Here is a 17,327-nt window from a genome sequence, read left to right on the forward strand (position 1 = left end):
TGCTCTCTCTGCTCTTTGCCATGTGTCCCCCAAGGTTGTCTCGATGGACTGCTTTATTATTTCACTGGGTTGTATACTGTGAATCTGCTGAATCATGTATTATATTTAGACACCGGTCCACTGTCTGCATATTGTTTCGATTATTATTTTACCTGCATGTTCTGCAGGGTTTGTTTCCTTTCATAGGAATGGTTATTGATGCACACATTGTTCAACTGCTTCATTGTGCCATTGAGGGGACGCGGCCCAATGTACCGGAAAATGACCAAATAAAATGTTTTATTAAAAAAAAAAAAACACGTTATTGAGAGCTGCATTGTTCACCCACAGTTACAACTCTGGGTGAAATAGCACAACTCGTAATGAGAGCCTTTGGATGAAAAGTGAGCCCCTTCCTGGATAGAGCGTCCTGGTTATAGTATTGTTAGGACTGGAAAAACTCTCTCTTGTTGCCTGCATGAGTTATTACACAACCAAGCCGTCATCTTCCATTTCAATACGAGTACCGTGTCCCAGAAATGGGATTCTTAGGTTCTCAAATCAGCTCACATTAGAGGTACAGAACAGCAGGCAGTGATTGGCAAGCCTGTGTGAGGTACTGAATGATGAATGGATGACAATATGTATATGTACCCCCTACCAATTGGCATCTCCTGGTGCCAGTCATCCTAAGTCACCTAAAATGTGTTTTAGACCTTGCTAAAAGACATCCAGAAATTCCGTTTCCATGAACAGATGCAGCAGAGTGTTAGGGGTGGATCCTTGTCTAGACAAGCTCTCCCTCCTCTCACTAGTTCTACTCGTGGAATTACTGTAAGCAGTAGATCTGAGATCCTTAGGTTCCTGATGATAGATCATTTTGCTGTGACTGGGTGATAAATAGGATAAATCCTTTTGTGCTCCTATGAAGCAGACCAGTTGTAGGAAGGTGAAGGGATGGAAATCTCATCCCCCGTTTAGCAAGTTAAACACAAGGTGGCTGACCTGAACTGTGCTGCCCACTTACTGCTGTCTGTGAGTGAAGTAGGTGGACCTGGGCTCCATGGGACTTCCCTACGATTTCTGTTGGGCATCACTGCTGAAGAAACAGGTTGGAGAAATGAAGGGCCCCTAGGAAAATGGCTGTCTGGGGCCGGTGATGCTGACCACCACTCACATGCATTCTGTAGTAGCCTGTCACATTGTCCTGATGGGCCCCTTAGCACATTCTCCAGCGGGCCCCATCTGTTTGTGTTACGGCACTGCTGCAGTATACCTGACATCACGGAGCTCAAACTTCCAATACGAGGTCAATGTGGAGTGTAGAATTCACTCCATTGATATCAAGTTGCACATGTCTAGTCCATAGGTTGAAGAAGCTACATAAGCCCTTTCCTAAAGAACCTTATTAAGGAAAGATGTCCTCATCTTTTTTTGGCTCCTCTTGCTGATGTTTGCTTTCTGACCAGATTCCTCAAGGAGAACAGCATCCTAGACCCGTCCCAGTCCAGGTTCCGCAGCAACCACAGCACCGAAACTGCCCTCATCGCCGCCACCGACGACATCAGGAACCTGCTAGACAATGAAGAAACCGCTGCCCTCATCCTCCTGGACCTGTCAGCTGCCTTCGACACGGTCTGCCACCGCACACTACGAACACGACTTTATGACGCCGGAATCCAAGAGAAGGCCCTGGACTGGACCACCTCCTTCCTCTCCGGCAGACCTCAGAGCGTCCGCCTCCCCCCCTTCCGCTCTGAAGCCACCGAGATCATCTGCGGCGTACCCCAGGGCTCATCTCTCAGCCCAACGCTGTTCAACATCTACATGGCACCGCTCGCCCATGTCGTTCGACTGCACGACCTCAACATCATCTCCTACGCCGATGACACCCAGCTCTCCCTCTCCCTCACCAAGGACCCCCGCACCGCCAAAACCAACCTCCATGAAGGAATGAAGGCCGTCGCCGAATGTATGAGAAACAGGCGACTGAAGCTGAACTCGGACAAGATGGAGGTCCTCATCCTTGGATTCACCCCCTCGGCCTGGGATGACTCCTGGTGGCCGACTGCACTAGGAACAGCTCCAAAACCCACCGACCATGCACGCAACCAAGGGGTCATCCTCAACTCGACCCTCTCCATGATGAAGCATGTCAACGCCTTCTCTTCCTCCTACTTCAATACCCTCCGCATGCTCCGCAGGATCTACTAGTGGATCCACACTGAAATGAGAAGGACGGTCACCCAGGCCCTCGTCAGCAGCAGACTGGACTACGGAAACGCCCTCTAAGCAGGAGCCTCGGCCACACTCCTGAAACGGCTTCAACGCATCCAGTACGCCTCCGCACGCCTGATCCTCGACATCCCTCGCCGCAGCCACATTACACCCCACCTGAGAGACCTGCTCTGGCTCCCGGTCAAAAAGAGGATAACCTTCAAGCTCCTCACCCACGCACACAAGGCACTCCACAACTCCGGACCAGCGTACCTCAACAGCCGTCTCAGCTTCTACACCCCCACCCGCCAGCTCCGCTCTTCAGACTGCGCCCTCGCAACCGTCCCCCGCACCCGATGAGTGACCACCGGCGGCAGATCTTTCTCCCACCTCGCCGCCAAGACATGGAACACCCTCCCGATCCGCCTACTGCAGACCCAAGACCTACTGACCTTCAGAAGACTCCTCAGGACCTGGCTCTTCGAACAGTAGCAGTACCCCCCCCACCCTTTTAGCGCCTTGAGACCCTCACGGGTATGTAGTGCGCTTTACAAATGCTATGATTGATTGATTGATTGATCTTCCACTTCTCCTCCTCTCTCTGATACTTGCCGAAGTGACGCACTGTACTGTGCAACCATGCTTATGCCCACCCACCTGCAGATTCTTGGTCCCCCGCTGCTGAAGACACCACTGTGCCGGGCGTTTGTACCTTGGTTGGCGCGTACTGGAGTTAATCTCGTGGCTGCTAGCTGGTTGGAATTAGTTTTCGGTCTCTTTGCGCCCCTGGCAGGGCTGGCAGGAGCCCCGTCAAAGGGCGGCTCCTCCATTTGAGCGGAGGAGTGTCGACCCCCGAGCCCCTGAGCTGAAAAATAAAACGGTAATAAAGTTTATTTATTACTGTTTTATTTTTCATCAACCCCTCCTGTACTAAGTGTCAGAATGGGGTGAGTGGCAGCACTAGGGAGCTGTGCGCTTTAAAATGTGCATGTCGCTTTGGGCGACCCTCTTGGGATGGCCAGCCAGACATGCACATTTTAAAGTTCTCTAACCTAGCTGTTTTAGACAGCTGGGTTAGAGAAAGCACAGGCCTCCAGTACTCCTAGGAGTGCTGGGTGAGTCTGTTCTATCCAATCCTGGCGCTGCTTCATGCTGTGAAAGCAGCGCCAGGATTGGGTAGTAGAGTTTCCTGCATTGGTCATCGGTTTGCTTCCTGGAAGACACCCGCGGAAGGAGGACTTTGCGCTGCAAGTTAGGAAGGTAAGTTTATTTTCTTTATTATTATTTTTTGTTGTTGTGCCCTGCTCCCCCACCCTCTGTACACGCCAGCTGCCACTGGCTCTGTCATAGGTGCAGGCTGCTGCAATGTGCTTGTGAGCGGTTAAAGGCCGCTCAGTGAGTGCTTTGGATGGACAGGTACCCTTGGACGGGGTCCAGGAGAGTAACTAGCAATATCGACGTGCACATCATAAGTTCTCTGAATTCAAGGTGTGGGAGCGTTTCAAGGGTTCATAATTGAAGTACAGCGGCTGACAGGAATAGGGCTGTACAGGGTGTGGGCGCTGAGGCACAGCTTCAGTAATTGTGGACAGGAGGAGGATGTAAGTGAAGATATTTTAAACTATTAAAGTGGGGAATCCATTGTGACCTGTGTTAAGGCTGTTCAAAGATGCTCCTCCAACAAAACACAGCAAAATGTAAAAAGGCCGGTGGGGTGATAGCTCATATATCTGCAATAAGGGGCTGTCTAGGCCCTGAGTCTCCATGTCATGATGAGGTAACCTAAGTTGAAGTTGAACACTGTCCAGCAGTTGGAAATATGCAATCCTCAGCAAAATTCCTGGCAGTCTCAATAAAGTACTTTGTGGGAAAAAACTTCACGCCCTTTGCGAAGCAGGATTCCATAAATGTGGGGCTAGTGGCCTCCCCCTTGGAATTATTAGATGTCCAGCAAAAGGAAGCTTTGGGCCTGATTGAAAATACTGAAGTGTTAAATCCTGATTTTACTCCTCTCCTTGTCTGTTCCGTCCTTCTGAGATGAGCATTGCAAGTTCTGGAGAGACGTTTGGGGTGTCAGGGACTCAGCAGGGAATAAAAAAAACAAGCAAGTACTCCTAAGCAGCCAGTCAACGAGAGTGTTGACTGCTGTGCCCGATATGGTCGGCATGCCAATCCATGGTGGGGATCAAGTAACTATGGCCACTTCAGCTGCAGATATTGACTCCTCAACGATGCTGGATGTTCTTCTTTTAATGCAGAAAACTTTGAATGGACTATTTGAATCCTCCCTTACTACAAATGAGTCTCTGAGATTGTAGGCTGGTATACCCTAAGGAGATTATTTGTGAATTAAAGTCTATTAACTTCTTTATATTCATGCTTGTAAGGCCGGTAGCCTTCCAAACCCTAGAGGTTGGTGTGGTGGTATTGGCACAAGAGGGGGAGGGGTGGGGAAGTTCTACTGTATATGTATCTAGAAGACCAATGTTGGTAAGAAGATGGAATCATGGGTCGGCCACAAGCTGGGGTTTAAGTAGTCTTAATGTAAGGAAAGGCAGGAGCATGGGTAAGAAGCTAAGAAACCTTCCTTGGAATCTAAGGTTACTGGAAGATCATGTCATACAGTCCCAGCCTGCAAAGAACCAACGGGTGAGTTGGCAAGCCTGTTTAGGGAAGATGGTGTGGTAAAAACAGCTAAGGGTATGTTAAAGGATGTTCCCACCCAACTGCAGGCTGATCCCAGGTCCCTTAGTAGAGGCTATAGCATGCAATGTAATAAGAAGGGAACTAGGGGGCCCAAAGGTTCAGGGAATTTGGTTCCAACACCAATCAGAATTCCACCCTCCCCCGCACACAGAATAGAGCCCGAAGATAACGAAGTGCCAAGCTATTTCAACTGTCAGGCAGCTAGATCTTGATTCAGCTCACGATCTGCACAGATCTTTCATAGAGATCCCAGGACAAAGTACATGTACTTGGATGTAAAAGGAGGTTACGTCAAGGCATATAGAGCAAGTAGCCTTCAGGAATCCAAAGCTGGAAGAGAAATCACAAAAGTTTGCTTAGGTTCCCCAGTTGTTGTGGGTTTGGTACTGGAGGCTAGAGATGAGCTTAACAAACTTGGCCTTAGAATTGTGTCTGTAATAGAGGTAGAGGCACCTCAACTAGCTCTGCCCCTTTTTGGCTAATCATGCTGGTTTCAATTTGGAACACCTAAATATGGAAATTGGAGGGGGGAGGGGGCTGGTTCCTGGATTGTCCGCAGGTTGGGGAACTTAATTGGAACTATAGATCTTATAAAAATCGGGGAGGAGGATGAGATAACCCACTTGCAGGAGACCCGGTTGACGGGTGATCCAATTGATCAGAGTGGGTTTAGGCAATTTGTAAAAGGGGGGACAAAATAGGGCCTGGGAATGTAAAAGGTGGGCTCATGACATTGGTATCAACAAAATGTAACAAAGGAGCAAGATTTATACAGACGAGTAACGAGTGGCCCCTATCTTGCCTCCTGGATCTGTAGGATGCATGCCACTGGCTAAATAGTTTAATAATTACTAAAGTCCATGTAAACCAGAGTCAGACCCAAAAGGAGATGTGGGAGGTGTTCCAGAGGGACTTGACGGCCTTCACAAAATTCCCAGGAGCCCCACAATTCTCCTATTAGGGGACTTTAATCACCCTCTAGCCCCAGCCCAGGTATAGGTTGGTGTCACCAATATGTTAGAAAGTTATGTTATCACCAATGCAATTTTCCCAGAATATACCCAATTCAAGTATGATGTGCAATTTATAAAATGTCTCTCCACGCTAGGATCTCTTTGCCTACATGGTTGGTATAGGGGGATGTACTGGCAGCTCGACTGTTTTTGCTTGGGAAACAGCACTGCCCAATAGATTATATGTTTATACAGTCATGGTTCTTTGACTTCTGTACAAGCTTTGAGGTGTTAAGAATTAGGGGCAGTGTCCATTGGGGCTTAAAAATGGCTTTAGTCACACTCCCATTCCAAAGGGAGGGGGGACTCCGATGGAAGTAGCCTTCCCAAAACTATTGACTACAAGACTAGACAAAGATATATGGCCCTATTGATGCAGTACTTTCAGGCACATGCATCAAAAGAAAAACCGGTCACAAACAGCCAGATTCTCAGAATCTGCCCCTTTGCGACCGGTATTTTTGCATTTGGGATGCATCAATCCAAATGCAAAAATCGCAATATAAGTAATCTCTAAATTGCGATTATTTTAAATTGCGATTGCATTTAAGGAATCACAAATTGAGATTCCTTAAATGCAATGCATTAAAGTAAAAAATTAGCGATTTCGCTAATAGGGGGCACAAATTACCATGAAGCTGAACTTCATGGTAATTTGCAAAATCTTTGAAAAATTCACTTTTGTGCAGTTTTCAAAGTTTCATGTTGCACACACACATGCCCTGAGGGCATGTGTGTGCGCAACATATGTGCACAGATCAATTTCAGGGATGCAACAGGGTGTCCTTTTGACACCCCTGCACCCTGAAATTGCATGCGCAATTTGCGAGGTCCTAGTGGTACTCGCAAATTGCGCATGCAATTTCCCATTCATTCCTATGGGCCTGTAGGCCCATAGGAATGAATGGGAAGCCATTCCTTATTTGCGACTCGCAATTTGCGAGTCGCAAATAAAGAATGTGTAGGAATCGCTATTTTTACAGCAATTCCTACATGCATAGGCTTTTGCGAGTCCTTAATTGCGATTCCTTAACTATCGCAATTAAGGACTCGCAAAATGCAACCTTGATGCATGCGCCTGCAAGTCCTTAATGATTTGGGACTTGGTGGGGATCCAGGTCCTACATTTTTGAATGACACTCTGACAACCATTGATGAGGTAGTTAAACATTTTACCCCTTTAGTTAGGACGTTTACTATGAGGCTAAAAAGGATAAATCCTGTCGGTCTCTATAACAGCCTTTGTTTGATAAGGAGTGCTTAATTGCAAGGTAGGAGCTAAGGAAAGTAGGAAAGGCCAGGCGCTCCATGGACCCTCTTAATCGAAAAGAGGGTTACAACTGCATAAAAAAGGAACATGAGGCCCTGTTTAGGGCTATGAAGCAGGCATATTATCAGCCAAATTGGGACCTTATGATCAGCACTCTCCAGGAAAAGGATAGGAAAACATTTCGGAAACTAGTTCAGAAGGGGTGTATCAACTCGATCCTTCCTTTAAGGTGCATGGTCCCAGAAAATGCTTGTGTGACTTATTTGAGTAACATCCACAAGGCTAGGGAAATAACCGCGAGAGGTTATTGGCCAAAACTGGGGGAGAAGTCATTGTAGTCTTTTTCTGTACAATGTATAGCCAAACTTCCAACTTCCCGAAATTTAACCAAGGCAGCTGGACCGGATAACCTTCCTGTAATTGTAATTAAGTCAAACCCTATGTGGTGGGCAACTTTCTTCTCAAAAGTTTTTGTAGCTATAACAAAGTCAGGTATATTTCCGCCTTGCTGGAAGGGTGCAATAATCATACCGATACATAAACAAGCATTTGCAATGCAATCGGTCTCGCATTTGTGAAAGTTAGAGCTTTTGTCGTTGTAAACAACAATTGTGTTTATTTATGTTTGTTTGTTTGTAGTGGAGTAGTGGTATGTTGTTTGTAGTGGGATTATGTGGTACACAATATACTATATGGATGAGTGAAACGGAGGGTGGATGGATGAACAGATGAGTGAAAGCATGGATGAATGAGCGAGTGAGTGGATGGATGAATGGTTGGGTGGCTGGATGAAAGAGTGAAAGAATGGATGGATGGCTGAGTGGATAGATGGATGAGTTAAAGGGGTGATGGATGGATGGATGAAGTGCTGTGATGGAGTGAAAGGGTGGATGGACAGATGAATGACTGAAAGGATGAATGAGTGAAAGGGTGGATTGTGAGATGATGAGTGAAAGGAAGGGTGGATATATAGATGGATCGAGATGGATGCATAGGTTTGAATATAGAATGGGGTTATGTACGGAATGGTGAAAGACTGACTCAAAGATTGAGTAAAAATGACTGTTTTTAAATGATTTATGTGGATGTGCAGTGTTGCATTAAACTAAAAACAACCCGACTAAAAATAGGGAAAAAGCATGGCAAAACAGTACTTAACTTGCAGTCCTAAAATCACTCTGCGGCTTTATTGAATATTTGGCAAAAGGTTCTAGCCCCTCAGCAGAGAAGATAGTAAACCTGTGGGTGTCTGGGTGTGGAACAGGTAGAGTGGGAAGCTGTGAGGTGGAGTGGGGGAGGGGGGGTTGGAGTGATGCCACCCTGGGTTTCCCAGCCATACAAAATGGGTAGCATGGTTTTACCAATCAACTGGAAAAAGATAGAAACAGTCAATAAAAATGCATATTGTTATTCCTGATGAACTCTGGAGCTTCCCACAAAAAAAAAATCTATTTATAATTAGCTGTTTTTTATAATTTCAATATAGCTCCAACTTGGCCGCCCAAACGGTAATTTTTAGCATTTTACATGAACATTAGACTACAGTGCACACAGGCAGCTGTTTAAATTATTTAAATGGGGAGATTAAGTGATTTGCCCTGAATTACAAGATCTTAAGTAGACGCTAGGAAGCGAACCAGGCTCCCCAGTTCCAAAGTCACCAAGTCCTGTCAATAGGCAACATCGCCTTTCCTAGGTGCTCATGATTTATTCTCCTGAGTAAATTTGTCATATTTTATTGCTAAAAAAAAAAGAAAACGTAAATTGACTTTCCCGGCTCACATTGGCGCCTAATCTGCCTCAAACAAATGTTAAAGTGTGAAGACGATTGTTTGGGCGAGTGTAAAGTGGAAGGAGAGATTTCAGATGAGCTTTGCAGAGGGGTCATTAGCAAGCTGTCGCACTCTGTGTGGTCGTCATCACCGTCGTCATGTAGTGCAAAGAGCGAGTGCTAACTCCTCCCAACTCTCCAGGCTCGCTTGAGTTCATGTTGAATGTTACTAGGCAACAGAGCACATGGAGGCTGCAGGATCTCAGTTTACACATTAGCCTGTGCCTAACTATTCACGTAGGAGCTGTACTGACGGCCTCCTTGTCTGACCGACGCTGGAGCACCCCAGTAAACAGCTCTTCAGCCTGAACTCTCGTTCTGTATGCAGAAGCCACAGGCATTGTCACGGCTTCCTGAAGGGGTTAAACATCAATAAATCCTGCTCAGCAGACTGCAATTCACCCTTGCACCAAGCCGGACGCTGACCACGCTCTGTCTGTAGCCACACTAAACCAGGAAGAAGGTAGTGTAGCACCAGGTAGAATAAAAGAAAATCCTCCAGAAGCGGCTGCCATGATTTAAGATGTAGCGCAGCGGCTGTGAGGCGGACGCCGTGCTGATCTTAAACAAAAAGTAACAAGACCATCAATGCTGGACTGCCAGCCCTCCATGCAGCGCATTCTAATTGTGGGTGTACTTTTTGGTACAGCTTACAGAGAAGGCATTGCTTTTGTTGTAATTGCAGCCGGAGTAGGCCCGCGTTGTGACTGCACCTCTGCTCTGAAGTACAAAGCAACTAGTATTGTGCTGTTGAAGGTAAAGATGCATGCACTCTGCAGCACTTCCTTAGCAGCGTTATACTTTAGCGTTTTAAAAAATGCCCTTTAATTTCAAAGTGCGAAATAGCCCTGAAAACACCCAACTCTTTTGGGGAACACAAGGGCAGCTGCTACTGATAGGGACAGGTTAGCTCTTCTAGGGGCATTCGGCGCTGCGAGGCACGATTAATTAGAACACATTGCTCCAGAAATATCTGTTAAATTGTTCTTGCAGTGTTCGCCAAGCATGCCTAGTTGACATGTGAATGCTCTGGGCGTAAACTGAAAAAAATACAAAAACGGTGACAAATGAAACAAGAAAGTGAACGAGTGGTGTGCACTCGCTGGGCAGTGGCAGCGAAGCCACGAAAGTGAAAGCATTTGTAACCTGACCCACAACAGATGGCAAGCTGCGCACGCTGCTGAAGCTGCTCACTTTGGAGCTGGATAACAGGGTTCGAGCCTCGGCGTGGGCTGCATTATTTAATTATTTAAAAATAAACAGCGATCTCAGAGTGGGGGTGGAGAGAGACAAATTAAAAAAATAATACACATGGAGGGGGAGACAGTTATAATAAAAAAAAAACACGGTTGAGATGAAGAATGTAGCATCTGAAACCAAGTATAACAATCGGTGCGAGGAGGTGGCTCAACAAATAACGCTGCTGACTTTGGAGCAGGAAAACAGGGTTCGATCCTCAGCGTGAGCTGCATCATTTAAGTGTGCTTTCATTATGAATAAATTAAACGTAAATAAATAAATCGGGTCGGGTAAGTGCAGGAAGCTGCTAGATGTGGAAATGAGACCAGTAAAGAAAAAAATAGTCCCTAATTAAAAAGATAACAGCCAGCAGCGTAAGTTAACTGTAGTTGGTCGATGCTGCTTCCTCCAGAAAGGGAAGAAAAAGGAAGTGATGTATGGGACCACATGCCAACAAAGAGCAAGATAAGAACAGCAGTGCCAGATTCCCCCAATGGCAACCGACAAAACAAAGACAAATGCAATGGGTGGAGTTTCAGTAGTAATACTGTTTACTTAATGCCTCGTAGCGAGACCTAAAAATGGGGGACAGATATCCCTAGTAACTTCTGTTTGACGATCTAAGGTAATTCTTATCTCACTTAAAAACTAGATGTATTGTAATGCTATAGTACCAATAGAACAAAGAGGCTTCAAGCAAGGGCATTCAATTGTTGATCATTGCTTCAGCTTGTGGGTCATGGGGCAAAAAGCGATGGAAACAATAGTGAGTATCTTTGCTGTTTTGTGGACTTTAGCTCGGCCTTTGATCTTGTGGATCGTAGTGTTCTGTGGGCCAAATTACAACAACAGGCAATCACTTTATTAGTAGTTCTATAGGAACTAGAATGCCAGAATTGGGCCTAAGTGGAGCTTGACTTGGATGGGGCTTTATCAGAAAGAATATCCTTAGAAAATGGGTTACGGCAGAGCTGCGTCCTGGCCCCAACGCTGTTTTCCTTGTTTCTTGCAGATCTCCCTAGAATGCTTGCTACCACCAATTCTTTTTTGCCAAAAATTGGGGACAGGCATGTGCCGTGGCTCCTCTACGCAGACGATCTGGCTATTTCAGTCCTGTCTTAAGTGAGCCTACAAATGAAACTGAATATATTCAACAGCTACTAAAATAATTCCCTTTGGGAAAACCTCAAAATCATTTAAGTGGCACCTGGGTATTAGAATGGTGGTGGTATCTTCCTACAAATATATAGGTATCACGTTCACAAAAAAGCTGAACTGGGCCCTACATAAAGAATTGGTGGAGACACGGACAGCCTCAACAATAGAAGGTCTAGTACGTTTTAAGAAACCCCCTTGGCTGCCTTCATGGACTCCCCCTTTTAACAGCCTGTAATGCAATGGCCTCCCCCACAATGCCTTAATGGGGCTGAATTATTGACCCTAAGTATGGAGGCAAGCTGGGAAAAGTTTTAGGGTAAATGCTTTAAAAAATTGTTAGGTCTCCCGAAAAGTGCGATGGGCCTGGCAGTAAGACTGGAAGGGGAGCTGCGGGGTTGGAATTTCCTGGCCTACAAATCAACCCTGCAATTCTGGGATAAACTCTTGTCCTCGGGGGTACAAAAGATATGTTTCTCTATGCTAATTAAATTGTAAGGAGTGAGCTAAAATGGGCGGTGCACGTCAGAAACAAATTAGGCAAAATCACTGAAGCCTAAAAAATGGAGACATTTAAGTTGACTGAGGCCTGTCACCTCTTGAAAGGGGAATTAAATGAGACCTGTAGAAGTGAGTCAAGGCAGGTTGATGTAGAGTATGTAAGTAACAAACCTTCAGCAAAGAGTGTGCTGGAATCCTGGGGAGATCGGAGGGTGTTCCTTTACATATCCGCACTTCCTGATGAGCTATGACTATAACAATAAAAATTTCGGGTTGCTTTGAATAATCTGTATCTGAGGACTGAGAAATGTAACGCACTTTTGGATGCTGAAGCTAACTGCACATGTGTATTGGGGTTTCAAAATTAATTTTTCATTTTTCAATAGATTGCCTTCATTTTTATAGGTGTGATTTAAAAAACACTCTTTATAGAATATAAAACATCGTAATGAATCACTTGCACTTTTGGTGATTATATAATTTTTCGATGTTAAATGGGCTTTGGCAAATTTTGTAAAAATAAGTTTGGGCTAGCTTTGCGATTATTCTAGATTTAAGACCCTTTAGATGAGCTGTTGTTGAATTCCAGGGACGTAGGGCAATAGCGGATATATAGCGATACATGTGCACTCTAGCCTTGTTATCCGTACTGGTCCTTGTGGGGTATGGCCAGCAGACTGTGCTTGAACCTCGGAATGGGGGTGGGGGCCGGGAGGGAGTTAATTTTAAAGTATATTCGTGTAGTTAATGTTTTAAAGACAAGTGTCTAAAAATCAATAAACTTGAACTTGAACTCAGAGCACTTTCAAAACATTAAGCAGATAAACTCCTTTCTGACTGATGAGGGTGTTCCACCTTCACACAGTGACAGATCTCCACAGAGACTCAGCCAGCCATGCTCCTGCACAGTGCACAGTGCACAGTGCTGCACAGTGCACAGTGCACAGTGCTGCACAGTGCACAGTGCACAGCGCCTCCATTCAGAAACCCACGTGCGCTGCCTGAAGCACTTCCCTGCTGTCTGAGGCGGGACTGCAGAAACTTTACATTGTTGGAAGAAAATGCAAAATGATTCCGCGCTAGCAACATAGTATGGAATCGAGGAAAGACGTTTTGCCCCAGCCAGGATACAGAAGGTTTCTTGAAAAGTGAGAACACGAATTGTATAACCGGTGCTGAATCCATAGAATAGTTCTTTTGTTTATCTATCGGTGAATGGCAGCCACAGATATTTTAAGAGTCCCAATTCGTTATCAACCTTTAAAATAGGCCTTTTTTTTTTACTGTTTATGTTGCTCTGTGATGCAAGGCAAACATTGATTTTGCTTTAAACAGAAGTCCCTTCTTTCACACTCAAAAATTGGAGAAAACTTACTTTCTCCACCTGCTTAACCACAGAACAAAAGGATGTATTCTCGTTTTATCTCATATATACCTTGTTGCAATTATTATTTTAGAGCAAACCATTAGTGTTTCATCCATTCCCTATCACAAAATTAGCAACAGTTGTGCAAATGAATTCCTGTGGTTTTTTGCACCAGTACCCATCTTTGAATGGCTTTCTGTGAATGGCACATCAAATGTTACTATGCTGTTTATGAGGTTTTTACATAATAATTATCATTACAAATTCTTTGAGACCATGTGGGGTTCTGCAAGTGCCACCTAATGAATCTGCTGTTTTGTTACCTGCAAATGTTATATAGATGATCTTTGAAGTGTACATTTTGGAGACATACAATAATAACATCGGGGAGAGGAGTTGGCCTAACGGCTAGGGCGTCGACCTCGAATCTGGGGAACTAGGTTCGAGTCTCGGCAATTACCCTGAACATCCTGTGATTCTGGGCAAATCACTTTACCTCCCCTCTGATACCCGATTCGGTCAAGTTCGCGCTATATAAAACTCTGTTAAAAAAAAACATAAATTGATCAAAATAGCAAATCTGTATGTGCAATGGTGCTCTCGGGAATGAGTGCAGAGTTACTACAATTTGGAATTGACAACATTCTCAGTAGTATATATGGAAAGATGCACCATGTGGAAGTTTCCAGATGTACTGCTGCGAATTTCAAATGACAATTTCCCTGGGCCCCCATTTCCACAGTGCAGAATTGTACACAGTGTGCATATCCACCTGGGAAAGTGCCGTCCGGTGGAAATTAAAAGATCCATGTGGAAAATATTTATTGCCATGGAGAAACTCTTTTCCCTATAACCCTGCAAATTTGAAGGTGATTAGTTCCCCTCCTGGAAGGGGTCACTCCAGTCCCTTGCTGCAGTGATCGTAAAGATTATAAGGACCCCCGGGAAAGACATATTCTGAGGCCCCCTGTTAGAGCACATTTGAATTTTATTACTGGTAATTTATGGTCCCATGATGGCAAACAATATTAAATTAACCCTTAAACTTTCAGAAATTGAGGCACACAAATATAGCCAATATGTCTTGCTAGGGCCCAAAACATTTTTTCTTGTTATTTTCATTTTAGGGACCCCTGATACTGGGTAAAGCAGTCCTGCCAAGTACCCTGAATCAGGTGTTAGACTGACGCATTTTAATGCTGGTGTTGGCATCGCTGCCCTAAAATGCATTAGTCATGGATATTTCTGTTCATAAGGGACAAGGCGTGGCAGGATATAATTAAACAAAAGCAGCCAGCGCTCTTCAGTCTGATGTGAGTTCCTACCCTATGCAATAATCACGCCAGTCACCATCAGACATGTCCAGGTGCCTTAATCTGCTGTCTGTAACCTGGTCGCCACATGCCTAGTCTGAAGTTGCTCCCTGGGCCAGCCTGGAAGTCACTGAATCTGATTGCCAAAAATAAGTCCAGCAGAGCACTGAACTCATCCTGAGTGCAATGGGGATGGTGTCAGAGTGTGGGGTCAGGGGTCAAAGATGTGGCTAAAAAAGACAAAAATATCCTGTAACAATTTGATGGTCTTTCACCTTCGGGTGACTGCATTTAAAATAACGCACACACTTTAAATGAAAGATAACTGCAAGTTAAAGTATTGGTGGGAAATATATTGTTGTAGGTTAAGACACTTCAATTGGTTAATGCAGTCACTGCAGATTTCTCTGTGTAACCGAAGAGAAGCAGAATTGATTCGTGCGATTCATGGTTGGCCCAGTGTGGACTGCTGACTTGTTTATTTAGAGTGCTGAGAAGGCCCTGTGAATATTTATGCATGCATGTATGTATGTGCATGGTATTTATTTATATTGTAAACCTAGGCAATAGGCTGCAGAGTGCTGTACATAGACAAAGACAAAGACAAGCATAAAGCCAATGAGTGAGTGGAGTGGAAGCTGTGTTATGGACAGTTAATGCAATGTGTTATAGTTTTCTTTAAAGAGGTGGGTCTTCAACTCTTTCCTAAATTAGAGCAGCGTTGGGGTGGTCCTGATGGACACAGGGCTGTTGTTCCAGATCCTGGGTGCATAGTTGGAAAAGGCCTGCTGTCTTGTTTTTTCTATTTACACTTCTTAGTTTGATGGCTGATGATGTCCTGACTGCAGATGTACTGAGAATCACCAGAGATGGAACGTTTGTCTGCAAGATAAGCACAGGTGCTAGTCTGTTTGCTTTGTAAATGATTCAGTACAATTAAGGGACTCAGCAGATTTCAACAACCACAATGGGTCTTGAACAATACAATACAATATATTTTATAAAGCACACAGCTACCAGGTTAGGGGCAGAGTCAGATTCAGGAGGGGCTTATTACTGGGTCGAAGAGGAACATTTTAATCCTTTTCCTGAAAACCATTTCGGATGGGCAGCTTCTTTGTGCTAGGGGTTAAGCATTCCAAAGTTTGGCTGTCAGATAGGCAAAGGACGGCCATTTTCTTCAGGATTTAATGATCTAAGGGGTTTGAAACATCTTAAGTTTATTAGAGCAAAGGGATCTGGCCTGGAAAGATAGTTTCAAACGATGCCTAAGATATGAAGGACCCCCAGAATTGAAAATCTTGAAAGCAAGAGTCTTGAACTGAATCCTTTTGCCAATCGGGAGCCAATGAAAGTAGCGCAAGTGATCTGAAATAGGGCACCCGGGATGAAGTTTCAGAATTCGTCAGGCCACAACGTTCTGAATAATCTGTAGCCGGTGTATAAGATAAGAAGGGAGTCCAAGATATAGGCTATTGGAATAGCCCAGTTTAGAAGTGATCATTGCATGTACCACAGTCTTCTGCTGATCCACAGGAATAAGATGCATCATCCTTCTTAAGAATCTAAGAGTTAGAAAACAGGAACTAGACTGAGATTTTATTTGCGGTTCAAAGGTAAGCTCTGCATTAAATTTAACCCCCAGGTTTCTGGCCACTGGGGCAAGACAAGGAGCATTGCCCATCTCAAGTGGCCACCAGAGGTCAAAATTGGGTATGATTTTGGGAGCAAGGACATTTCGGTCCAGATTCATTTTAATATGCTCCAAGAACTCTAGAAGAGTGGTCTCAGTACTGTAACTGAATTGCGGATCATGTAGTAAAGGTTTTCCTCCAGGAAAGAAGTGAGCTGACTGTTGAAATGTTTTCCCACCAGCTTTGCCACAGTAGGCAGCAATGAAATAGGCCTGAAATTGCTAAGGATCTTATGGTCTTCAGAAGGCTTCTTAAGTAAGGGAAGTAGCATGGCATGCTTCCCACCCGAGGGAACCATTGCCTAGGTCAGAGACTCACTAAGCAAGTTATTCACGCAGGGATTAATTACAGGTATGACCTGTTTATGAATGTTCGGGGGACGTGGATCAAAAGGGGATCCAGATCTACAGCTGCCCAGACAATTGCTGATGTTTCAAGGGGAATGGGAGAGGAACAAAACAGGAGTGGTGCAGGTGGGGGAGTGATATGACCCAAGACTGGGATGGGGAAAAGTGTCGTAAATTGCCTGGATTTTATTGTGAAAAAAATCTGAGAGTTCTGTACAAAGTTCCATTAAAGGAGTGAGTGAATCATTTTTCACTGATGGGGTGACAAAGGCGTTAATCACCTTAAAAAATTCTTTAGTGTCCTGAAGGATGGTCATAGCCTTTCCAGCAATTTCTAGATCCATGTGGTAAGGAAGACTGTCACTATTAAGAAGGACCCATTGTGGTGGTTGGAATCTGCAGATTCCCTATATTTTACTGAATTCCTCATGGGCACCCTATATGTTGGCGATACATTGCCGCCGGGTAGAAACCTAAATTATACTGTACTACATTCACCTCAGGGGATGTCGCATACCCTGATTATACTATTATCTTTTTCCCACACATTGGTGAACCCCATCCCGTGTTTCATCAGATTAATATATACGACCAGTTTATCGTTCCACACTGGATGCTGGCCAAAGAAGATGCCCTTACATCATTAATGTCCTGATGAGACTCCTGTACCTCCTAGAAGGTCAAAACATTGTAGAC

At 44.7% G+C, this 17,327-nt stretch overlaps 1 protein-coding gene across 1 annotated transcript in view; it reads left to right on the forward strand.

The window, feature by feature from the left end:
- The window catches only part of ARSK (arylsulfatase family member K), a 567,335-nt gene that overhangs the window by 126,570 nt on the left and 423,438 nt on the right, over nt 1-17,327 (forward strand). The gene's annotated exons all lie outside the window — the stretch shown is intronic.

Source organism: Triturus cristatus, chromosome 2_1 (genome assembly GCF_964204655.1).
Source record: "Triturus cristatus chromosome 2_1, aTriCri1.1, whole genome shotgun sequence".
Lineage (NCBI taxonomy): Eukaryota > Metazoa > Chordata > Amphibia > Caudata > Salamandridae > Triturus > Triturus cristatus.